Source organism: Oryzias latipes, chromosome 22 (assembly GCF_002234675.1).
Source record: "Oryzias latipes chromosome 22, ASM223467v1".
In the NCBI taxonomy this organism is placed as follows: domain Eukaryota; kingdom Metazoa; phylum Chordata; class Actinopteri; order Beloniformes; family Adrianichthyidae; genus Oryzias; species Oryzias latipes.
Genome location: NC_019880.2, coordinates 27,040,312 through 27,050,331, shown reverse-complemented (window position 1 = coordinate 27,050,331; position 10,020 = coordinate 27,040,312). Strand labels below are relative to the sequence as shown.

Below are 10,020 nucleotides of genomic sequence, written 5' to 3'. Positions count from 1 at the left end.
GCCTCTTGGGGAGGTCATCAGGAGGCATGGCGTTGACTTTCACAGCTATGCTGATGATACACAGCTTTATATCGCCGTGTCTCCTGATGACCTTGAACTTGTCAACACTCTTTTAAACTGCATTTTAGATATAAAGTCATGGATGGCAGAAAACTTCCTACAGCTCAACCAGGACAAAACTGAAGTTTTAATCATCGGTTCTGAAGACAAGAGAGAGATGATTTTACCACATCTTCATAATTTTAAACCTTCTCAATGTGTGAGAAACCTGGGCATTCTTTATGACTCTGAGCTGAGTTTTAATCCTCACATCAGAAACGTTGTGAAAACAGGATTTTACCATCTAACATTGCCAGAGTCCGCCCATTCCTCTCTTTTGCCAGCACAGAGGTGCTGATGCACGCTTTTATTTTTAGTCGTTTAGATTACTGTAATGCCCTGCTCTCTGATTTACCCAAAAAGTCTATTTCAAATCTACAACTATTGCACAACTCTGCGGCACGAGTTCTGACGAGGACCAGAGGGCGGGAACACATTACACCTATTTTAAAATCGCTGCATTGGCTCCCTGTGCGTTTCAGGATTAATTTTAAAGTTCTTTTAATGGTTTATAAATGTTTTTATGGTCTTGGGCCTTCTTATTTATATGATATTATTTTAAAATATGAGCCCTCGTGGACCCTGAGGTCCTCCGGTGCTGACCTCTTAGTTGTTCCTACACTGTAAACCCGAATAAGTTCAGTGAACTCAACATTTTTGAGGAAACAGATTACATAATAATTTTTAAGTTGACTTACTTAAAAAGTATAAGTTATTTGAACTTAAAATCTTTGAGTTGAATAAAATAAAACAATTTAACTAAACTTAAACTATAACTTTTTATTTAACTAACTTAAAGATTCTTACTTTACTGAACTAGAATATTTTGTTTTTATTGAACCTTAATACATTAGTTAATTAACAAAAAAACTTTAATATAGCTCAACTCAAAATGAATCATTTGAAGTCTAGACTAGTCTTATTTGTCCTTCTTAGTCAGGGCCATTCTTACAAAAGAAAAACTGAGGCAGAATTGTAATTGCAAGTTTATTTTTAAACCACCTTACAAAGGTACATTTGAACTTGTGGTACTAGAAAATGTAAAACACTGCACAATTTGTGTTAAGAAAAAATGCACAAGCCATAAAAAAAAAAAAAAAATCAGTCTTCAAGAAAAGCAAAAAACGAGCACTAATCTTTTTTTACACCATTTCCTTATACAACTTTATAAAAAAGAGCATTCTTACATTTCAAGAAAAGCAAAAATGGTTTATTAGCCTTTTTTTTTTACACTTTTCCCACATAAAACTGTATTTTCTTAGGCTGCCCTTTCCCTACAAACATTAGCGCTCAAAAAAATACCCATTTGGGAATGTCGCCTACCACAAGCTCATCTTCCACCACAACTGCTGTACTGAGCGGACAGAAATGCACTGAACTTGTATTGTTGTTGCTGACGGAGAATGCCAACAGAGGAGCTGCTGATGTCTGCCTCTGGTGACTCTTTAATCTGCAAAGAAAAACTAAACAGTGTAGTATTAAAGAAAGAATTGATCGTTTGAGGGAAGGAAACTTTATGCAAAAACTACAACCTGAAATTTACATTTTAAGAGAAGGTCAGAAATTACACATCAAGAAAATTATTAAAGTTGATTTAAATTAATGATTTCAAGCATTGTAGTCAAAGCAATAAATAATTTACACATATTTATCAAACTCATTACAGAAATGATGAAATGCATTGATTAAAAAGACAGAAAATAAAACAAAAACGTCACTTAAATCACATTTGCTTAATTAAATACAGTGATCATTAACTAAAGTCACATAGAGATTGATTTATTGCTTGAAAAGGATCTGGAAGAACAGAGCTTATATAATACAAAATCAAATGAAATCAAAATAAGACTACTTGTAAGAGTCCTCATCATTCCATAAGGCACTGTCCACAAAAAAATAAACAAAAGCTTTTGTAACATGACAATCTGAAAAGAGGATCACATTTATTCGCCCAAACCCCACCCCTCCCTCCACCTAACCAGTTTCACCAACATAACTCTCAGCTTGTGCCTGATGGTCAGCACCTTTCAGGACACGTCCAGGAATTCCATCCGGCCCGGCTTCTTACCTAGTATTCACCCTCTGGAACTCTTTCCTGATGTCATGCTCTCACAGTTAGCACTCGTTACTCTCCACCAGGTTGTGTCTCTGTTATGGGGCAGTTGTTCAACTACAGCACAAAACATCTCCATAAAAATGACACAACCTGCTGGAAAGAATGTCACCTTCTTGCCAATGCAACTTAAGAGCAAATGTTCAGTTCAATTTTATTTATATAGTCCAATGTCACAACAGAAGTCGTCTCCATGGGCTTCATACTGGCAATTGTACATGAACATGAAATCATAATACATTAGGTATTGGCTAAACTAAACTAAACAGACTAAACTAAACTAGGCATCCCTGCCATTAGACCCTCTTACACAGTAAGGAAAAACTCCTTTATAAAAAAAAACTCCTCCCCAGGAAGGACAGGCGATGTACCAGAACTCTTTGAGAAGAATTACATTTTCTAGTTCAACAACTGCATTTTTAAAGTCCAGCAGATTGGCTTCATCCAGATGAAATAGAGGACGGCTGTGGGTCCGAGACGAGCCAGAGGCGAGGTCCACGGTCAGGTACAGGAGCACAGATGAGCTGGAGTGCAATATTTTAGGAGACCATGTGCTTTGCCACATAACATTGCTTTGCCATGACTTTCTGGTTAAGTTGTATTACCCACAGAGCTGGAGTATTAACCAGCACACTGTCACTGGTACTATTTAGTGAATAAACCATTATCCATCATGAAGTACTTACATTCCAAACTTTGAAGAACTGTGGGTCCTCCTCACGTTTGTATATGGGAAGCCAGTACAGGACAGGAATACGTTTGACATCAGCAGTCTGCTCTTGCTGCACAGAGACAAATACAAATTAATATGGCAAACATATTTCAAATGACTGCACCCTTTGGTCTGGCTCAGTTCAGTTCATCTAATCTTTTTAATAATCTTAAAATTGTACAGTTATTTCAAAAAATACACCAAACATAAGATGACATTACATTCATATTTACAAATGCATTGGGATCAACGTTGATGTTTTTTTCTCCAATGAAGTAAACATTTACAGTCATTCACTTTATTAGAAACGCTCAGTGATTCATTAGAACCAATCCAAGTCAGCCCCTTCTTTTAGCTATACTAATGCATAATGTTGATCATGCCATGCAGTTACACCTCACCTGTTTATCATAGAGGTGCAGAATGTCGCATAGAGCCTTCCGGTTCGTGCTGCCTTCTGTCTCAACAAGATCAGGATCTGTCAAGAACTGTCTGTCCAGGTCCAAATAAAACTGTTTTCACAGGTTGACATTTGTGATGCGATGAAACTCAGCTCAAATATACAAAAAAAAATGAAAATGTTAAACACATTTCAAAGCTTTTTCAAGCTACTGGTAGCTTGGAAAAACCGCTGCATTTTACAATACCCTCAATACTCTGTCCACAATATGTAATCTAGGATGCATACTAATATTTTTTTAATATTTGTGCATTAGCTAGAATGACATATTTCAGAGGATATTTTAGAAAGAGACAAAACAGTTGTGTTAAAATATTTGACATTGTGAAACACAAATCACAACCAAACCATGGGCCAAAATACAGTTTTTTGAGTCTTAAGGCAAGCAAATTATATGATGCATTTACTACTTTAACTCGAGCCCAATCCAGGACAAAGTTATAACTGCTACATAACATTAAGGTAGCTTTGACATTTTTACTTATTTATAATTAATTTAATTTGTCAATAAGGTCAAATGTTCTCCAGGAGGATTCATTGGACTGGGAGCTGCTCGTTTCTTAAATATTGCAGCCATGTTAATTACAATCAAAACTTACCTCCGCTCTTATTTCAAACGCACCGCCGGTTCACTAAAAGAAGATACAAGAACATGTTAGCGTAAGGCAGCTAGCTTAGCCCACATATGCATTTATTAGGTTACTACGTGAAATACAAGTTACAGAAAAACATAACGATTACCAAATCACAGAGCCTGTGGTAAAAAGTAGTAGAAAAAAGGCAATTCCCACTGAGTCGTATATGTGGCTGTGGCAGCCGCTCTGCCAGAGCTAGCGGTTAGCTACTGGTAACGGTTAGCTAGTAGTAACGGTTAGATAAAATGTGCGCCAACCAACTCGGTAAACGTAAAACTTGAAACTTTGCCCCAACAACTTCTTTTAACCACAAGCAATAATTCTCTGATGACATGATACTGCAAAACATACATAATTGTTTAATTCAGAACAAATATTCGAAGATACACACAAACTCGTGGAGCACGTCATGAATACAAAGGATATACTAGAAGGAACATCAAAAGAAGCAACAAATATATAATACAGAGGCGAAAGTCGTAAAGTATAATAAAAAATAAAATATTACGACTTACCTAGACGTATGTGCGTTGTCAACTTGGGCCAGCTGACACTCCCATCAGACCTCCGCCATCTTGAAGACTTCTGTGGCTGAGTTCACGTTCATGGGCGTACGTTATGACGTCATCACGTCTCATTACTCACAAGTTTTGACTCCAAGGTTTCATTTACTCAAAATGTTTTAGTCCAATAAAGATATAACTGTGGCAAAAGTTGAATCGGCTTATAGGTTTTAAGCTGACTCAACTTGTTTGTTACTTTTGAGTTCAGTGATTATAAAACTTTTGAGCTCATTAGACTATTCGGGTTTACAGTGATAAGGTGAGAACATGAACTTATGGTGAGGCTACGTTCTGCCATTATGGTCCTCGCCTGTGAAACAGCCTTCTGGAGAACCTCAGGGCCGCAAAGACTGTAGAGGGTTTTAAGAAGAGGCTCAAGACCCACCTTTTCATGGCTTTTGGTAAATGGTAAATGACGTATACTTATATAGCGCTTTCTACCTTCTTACGAAGGCCCAAAGCGCTTTACAGTCACAGACCCATTCATCCATGAACACACACATTCACACACTGGCGGCGGCTCCGCTGCCAAACACTGGCGCCAACCTCCCACCAGAGGCAAAGCGGGTATCAGTGTCTTGCCCAAGGACACTTCGACACATGGGCGTGCAAGGCGGGAATCGAACCTGCAATTTTACGATCATGGGTCGACCGCCCTACCGCTGCACCACGGCCGCCCTTTTAGTTGATTTTAACTGTTAATTTATTCTATTAGGTTTATTATAGGCTATTTCATGTATTTAATTTCATTTTATGCATCTTATTCTCAATTTTATGTTTTTATATACATCTTGTGTTTTTAATTTTAGTATCTTATAATGATTTTAGCCCCAGTGTTTCTTGTGGGGATCTTTTCCTCCAGGGCTTGCCGGCTTGGTCGGTGGTTGTTGCTGCAGTTGTTGCCCTTGTTGGGGCAGCTGGGGTCTAACTTCACAGCCATGAAGGCTGTGAAGTTAGACATGTTTGTTTGCTTATTTATTTATTTGTTTGTTTATTCAAACTTGCACAGTCAATATTCATTGTCATGGGTCATGGGTCATATGTTTTAATGGAGGGGAGTGGGAAAGGTTAAGGGTGGGTTGGGTTTTTACTGTAATGTTGTGTGTTTTCTGTTTTTAATGTTAAAGCGCTTTGAGCTGCACAAAATGCATGAGAAGCGCTATTTTATAAATAAAGTTTGATTTGATTTGATTTGATTCATCTTAACCCATAAGCCCTTTCTACTGGGCATTGATCTCCATTCGGCCACAGGTAAGGTCACAGGAAATAGTTTTATGGATAAAATAAATAAACGATGTGGGTTCCCACCACCAGCTGACGGTGCCACACCGTCACACAGACATCTCCTTAAAATGTTTTCTGCTTACTGTACCAAAGAAAATATGATAGAACATGACAAAAATTAAGTTATTAAATTGGTCACATAACATTAGCAAACAAAAAAAGCTTTTCATCATCTGGGAGTTCTTAACCTTTCTAGCAAGTTTATGTGTTTAGCATTATTCACACAGGATAATTCAAATTACTCAGCAGAAAATAGGTAACTTCAAAGTACAAAGAAAAATTACATTCAAAGCAATTAAACTATGATTTTTAATCAAAATCACTTCAAAACAAGAATAAAAGAGAAGAGTGGACATTCACGAACAGTTTTTCTTTTGGACTTGATCGCTGCCAGAGTAGAAGCTTTTCTCACATCATCAGAATGATTAGTCATCCTGTGTGAACTTTAGCTGGGATTCTTTCATTCAAACATGCTTTCAAATTCTACTTTCTTCACTCAAAATGCATTCCGTTGTTGAAATGTACCGAATCCTGAATTTCCACTTAAATAAAGAAGCACATTTTGTGTTTTAGGGATTCTGAAAAAGAGAAAGAGCCAGATGACAAAGATTTAGCCTATAATATTCACAGACAGACACACACACACACACACACACACACACATACACACACACGCACACGCTAACACAGACGCGCACACACAAAATATAATTATGATATACAATCCACTCTCATCCAAAGCAGATAACAAAAGTAAAATGTCTGCTTTTTGAAAAGGTATTTTGTGAATGTTTGAGTTTTCTGCCGTCTATATATGTGATGGAAAACTGACAGACATAAAGAAGTCAGGCTGTTGCATCGCATTTGGTGGATCAATATCCTCCTGCAGAGGAAAATAAATGAGTTCACATCATTGCCTGTAAGAGCAGGTGGAGATAAGGACAAAGTTGATGGTTGAGTGGCCTCGAAAAAACAACAACCGAGTAACCATTAATATTCTGAGCCCAGATTTCAGCTGAGAGGCAGGTAATGAATGCTCTCCTGATAATATTCTGCTATGTCTTTTCTCATTTTATTAGTGTGGAGTGGATTTATCAAAATGCACAGACCTCTACTAGCCACACAAAGAAGCACATAAATAAGACAGGAGAAGTTGTCCGTCCCAATTCTGCAGCAGTTTTAAATCTTAAATATCAATATGCAGTTTTTTGCCCAAACCTGTGTCGTTTTCTAGGACATTGTTTCTGCAGAAAGAGAGTAGTTCATCCTCCTATCCTCTGAGTTGTGGACAGGGCGGTTGGCGCAGAGTAAGCCCACCCCCATTTCCTATCATCCATCTGTTTACTGCTAGCTTAAAGCCCCTCACAAGCCCAATCTAATACTACTGGTGCAACAAAAACAGTGAGTAATATTGGAGTTTTGAGCCAGATGCCAGCTCCGATGATGAAAACTAAGATGTAAATGGAGCTAATTGTCTGCAAATGGATGCATAAGAATAAATTGATTCCTCCTGATTTGCAACAATTTGGGTAAAGAAATACCTAGAAATGCAATTTTAAGCATAATTAAGTGGGTTTTTAATAAGCTTAAGGGTGTATTCAGACTGGACACATTTGGCTCGCTTTAGGTGAACCAGAGTTATTCTGGAACAAATATTCAGTCAGAATACACCAAAGCACACCCTGCTCTGGGGCCAGAAATCGCTCTCTGACCCATCTTTGAAGGTGGTCTCGGTTCGTGTCCAATTAGACTGAGCTTCAGTTTGCTTTGAGATTCCTCAGTCTGAATACGATCCGTACACGGAGCCGAATAACTGGACCAAAAACCGCCACTGTATCCGACATAAACAGAGCAGGAATATAGCAACAAATGAGCGCGGACAAATGCAAAGCAACAATTGTTGTATTATCAAACACAAAAAGATTGTTCAACTGTTTACTTATTTAAACACAGCTGAAAACACTTCTTACATGCTTTTCTGTGTCTTGTAATGTGGTAAGCGCGTAACGAGTGACAAGTCCGGCACTACTGTGATGACACTCTAAAAGATACCTTGTTAAAAACAATTAAAACGGCTTTTAATGTGATGCACATTGCTTATTTTTGTTTTCCTGTCAATCTATATGTCAAAAACACTTTTCAGCGGACCTTCTTATACGTCTTCTTGTAAGTAACACCCTGCAGCCCGCCTCTGCCGTAACAAAACTGGAAAGCGGAGGATTTCCATAACTTCTGCACCTATTTGCTTTGCCCTGACCTCGTAATTCCTAACCAATAAGTGAAGAGATTTTTAGTCACATGGTTTTGTTTACAAGCTTTGGTTTAGAATCAGGAAAGGCCACTTGACAGCTATGAGGTGCCGTGTAGGACATTATTCAGAATTAGCATTCATAAATCAATCATCAATCAAGGCTCTTGCGGGGGGGGCGATGCCCCTTCCCAGTGCGTAGAGCCGACCAAAAAAACAAGGGTCTTCCAAGCTTTCCGGTCTTGTGCCAGAAGCTCAGTATCCTTCATAGCAACCCCATAAGGTTTAACATCCCCTGCAATAACATCTGTCCACCGAGTACGGGGTTTGCCTCGAGGTCGTTTCCAGCCCGCAGCCCCTGGGTTAAACTCAAAGATGGCCCTCGTCGGATGGTAAGAGGTAAAACGGAGAAGATGGCCGAACCATCTGATGCGGCGTTGCGCAACAAGGCAAGAGGCTTGGGGCTGGCAAGTTTGAGCTCTTAAGGCTTTGTTAGAGACATGTTGGGTCCACTTGATGTTCTCAATGGTCCTGAGAGCCCGGCTGTCGAAGCCATCTATTCTTGCGGCTAAGCTCTTATTTAAGGGCCATTTCTCAGAACCATAAAGCAGAATGGGAAGTACAGCTAGGTTGTAGATCCGGAGCTTTGTCTTGCGCGAGATGTTTTGATGACGCCACAATGGTTTTTTGAGAGACTGCAGGGCTGATGCTGCCAGTGCCCTTCTGCGGGTGATCTCTGGTTTTTGGTCACCGTTAGCCGTCACTATGGATCCCAGGTATGTAAAGCTCTTTACAGGCTCGATGACATTGTTGCCGAGCTGGAGAAGGGGTGGGTCTGGGCCGTCACCAACGTGCATGAATTTGGTTTTTGTCCAGTTCACCATGAGACCATACTTTTTTGCCTCTCTGCTGTAGATGCTCAGAGCAAGTTTTAGCTGGCTGAGGGATGTGCTGAACAGGATGGTGTCGTCAGCATACTCCAGGTCAGTCAAATGGTAATTGCCAAGAGACACTTCAGGGACTTGCTCACAGACCCGGGACATCAGCTGATCTATAATGCAGTTAAAAAGATCGGGAGCTGCCACACATCCCTGGCGAACACCACTGGAGATGGGAAACCAATCTGAGTCTTTGCCATTTACGCGGACACAGCTTTCTGCATTGCTGTAGAGCAGACCAAACAGAGAGACAATCTTGGATGGTACTCCAAGGGTCTTTAGGATATTCCACAGCATTCATAAACACATATGAAATCTCTCACACACTAGTGAAATGCTTGTATACATACAACTGAAAATATATTCATTCAAATACACATGTGAAATCTCTCACACATACTATTCAAAATCCTCTCGCACATACTACTGAAAATTTCGATAGAAACGGAAGGCATTTCAGTAGAAACGGAAGTTGGCTGATTATCGCGAGATTTAACTGCAGTCAAAAGCGTTGCTATGGTGATGTGTATCGGCAGCCTAAAACAACTCGGACCAAAGTAACAACTTTAAACTATAATAGACTGGCTAAGGCAGAGACTGTTTGCATCTGAGGCAAAACATGGTCTGGGTGACATTTTTCTTTTTCTTTCGTACATTTTTATTTTCGACTTCCAGAGTCTCTGCGTCATGAGCGGGCCCAGCGGACTGTGTTATTGCAGGTGTTTCAGTCCACAACCAAAGGATTGAGAGACCATGGGGTGAACTCAATAGATTTTATTAACATATTTAATTTCAGCAACATCTGTTTTTCTTGCATTATGTTTATTTGCCAAGAATTGAAAGGGCATTAACAGAGTGGATTAGTCGTTGGAACAGCCATGGCCTATCCACACAAGGTGGCCAGACATCTATTATGGCATACAGGTGTCATTAACAGCGTAGGAATTCATCCAGTTCTGAGTGACATT

The 10,020-nt window shown here is 39.3% G+C and overlaps 1 long non-coding RNA gene across 1 annotated transcript; it reads right to left on the bottom strand.

Moving 5' to 3' along the window:
• Positions 1-1,318: 1,318 nt before the first annotated feature.
• LOC105357008 lies at positions 1,319-3,468 on the bottom strand. Its single transcript, XR_911039.3, has 3 exons — positions 3,326-3,468; positions 2,899-2,994; positions 1,319-1,549 (listed from the first exon to the last, which is right to left on the bottom strand). It is a non-coding gene; the product is annotated as an uncharacterized LOC105357008 (long non-coding RNA).
• Positions 3,469-10,020: the final 6,552 nt, after the last annotated feature.